Here is a 2500-nt window from a genome sequence, read left to right on the forward strand (position 1 = left end):
GCGGATCAGATGGATGGGTGGGGTGAGGAGGGATATGGATGAGGTGGGACCGGTGGAAGGTAAAAGGTATAGAAATAAATGGGGGAACATGTTGACTAGAGCACCCGACACTACAACACATAGAGATTAGTATGGTTGGAATAAGAAGAAACTTAGTCACTGCAACAATAGCCTTTCAAGACGACGCAGTACAAGTATTATAACCAAATGACCATCCTAACTTTTCTTTTAATTACTTTTCTTACGACTGATAAAACAACCAGAATGTTTTCAATGGTTCCGACACAAGAATGCTTAATGTCATTATATTTTTAACAACATGTCGTTTCATTCCTACAGGTGACTCCAGAGAAATGAAGGGAAACTGTACCATACGTGGTTCGGTTTATTTACGGTATAATGTACCTAGTTTGTGGACCCACCTTATGTAGAAACGGGCTCTTGCACTGGCATCCCGAAAAGCATACATAGGATAATCTAGGAAACAAAGGGCAAGGAGGATTGGGGAACAGACTGGTAATGAGATTGGCGGAACATTTTCAGCTGGAACACCGACCTTGTTATTATCATTCTGTTATGATCTGTTCAAGGATTCTGCCTGCGCCTGCAAAAACATACATGAATCTTTAAGTCGCCTACAGCTTCTCTCTTTGAGTCATCAGAGAACTATTTCAGAAGCTGACCTTTTGCAAAACGGTTTAAATAGTGTTTACCTCATTCAAATAGTGTTTGAACGGTCTTGAATAACTCTTTTGAGATATCAAATTACAAACTTAGGAGAATTTTAGTTTTCAGTGACCGTTGAAATGGTCTGAAGCCAAATACCCAAAATCAAATAACCGAGCCATACCGTAAGTAAAGACACTTTATAATATAAAATCACTCTGTTTGTTACGAAAATAGTTTGCTCAAGTTAGTTTCAAGCAAAACGAACGCAAATAAAAGAAGAAAGGTTACCGGGTAAAGCGCATACGTCTAGTTGCATTTCCTAGAGGTGGTAACACATAATCTATTTGCATGTACTAGAGATATTTGCTTTATTGCAAAACCATAGTTGGGTTACCTACCTCATCAAACTTTTCCTCATTTGTGAATTTAATCGAAATCGGATTTTTTTTACGTATAAGAAATCGACAATGATAACCCCCATGTTTATGCGATCGTCATTTTGCAAAATTCATCGGAGTTTCACTTTATCTTATATAAAAATTTAATTTTATCAAATGGTCGTACACTCAGGCACACTAATCTATCTGTTTTCTTATTTCCTTTAATCACTGGGCCTTTTTCCTCTATTGGAACCCTTGCTCTTGCTTTTCTAACTAGGGATGTAGCTTAGCTAGTAGTAGTAGTAGTAATAGTAATAGTAGTAGTAGTAGTAGTAGTAGTAGTAGTAGTAGTAGTAGTAGTAGTAATAATAATAATAATAATAATAATAATAATAATAATAATAATAATAATAATAATAATAACTGTGTCCTTTATCACTTGTCAAATGTAATCTAGCGAGACCACAGATTAGCGTTAATACTAAATTCCCTTCAGACTGTGTTCAATGAGAATTTTAAGAAAAAAAATTATGACAGCTGAACTTACGCAAATATATTTGCAAGAACTTGATTACAATCATTGATGTAAACAGTAATCTAGCAATGTAAACGTACTTACTTACATATTTACATTAGCTTTAACGCATTTTTTTTCCCGAGCCAAATTTCAAATCCGACTCCAAGTTCTGGGTAATGTTTTATTGCATGGTAAACATATACGTGCACATAACATCCTTATGTATGAAGCTCTTCATTTATTAGAAAATTTAAGAATTAATTATAGTACGACACAGAAAAAGAATGGAAAAACTATTATCAAAAGTCGTACACACATTTCTAACGATTTTTACGTGAACTAATTTTGAAAACTAACCGATAGCTGAACGATGTCGTTGATCAAAATATTTTTAATTGAGCGATTTAGTAGTTTATGATACTATGATGGCAAGTACAAAAATTGTTGTTTAAAAGCGTTAATGGTCATATAACTCTGTAAATAATTGTGTGACATTACAAAGACCAAAAAAAAAAAAAAAAAAAAAAAAACAATACGAAGCAGCATAGATCATACATACACACACACATAGATATTCATAATGAATGAGTTAGTAGATGTACGTGATGAATTATTTCATAGGGTTACCTCATTAATTAAGAGAGAGAGAGAGAGAGAGAGAGAGAGAGAGAGAGGAGAGAGAGAGAGAGAGAGAGAGAGAGAGAGAGAGAGAGAGAGCCTTACCTTATCCTTAATGCCTTATTCTATGTTTGGGTTCCCCCAGGTCCCTCAGTGTGAGGCACCTCGTATATCCACCAGAGTTGTTAATGCATCTTCCGGTGTATTTTGCATCTACCAGTCTTGGATGGTCTGGGATGCATCTCAGGTATTTATCGAGCTTATTCTTAAACACATCTACGCTCACTCCTGATATGTTTCTTAGATAAGCTGGCAG

The sequence above is a fragment of the Palaemon carinicauda genome, chromosome 11, assembly GCF_036898095.1.
Source record: "Palaemon carinicauda isolate YSFRI2023 chromosome 11, ASM3689809v2, whole genome shotgun sequence".
NCBI lineage: Eukaryota > Metazoa > Arthropoda > Malacostraca > Decapoda > Palaemonidae > Palaemon > Palaemon carinicauda.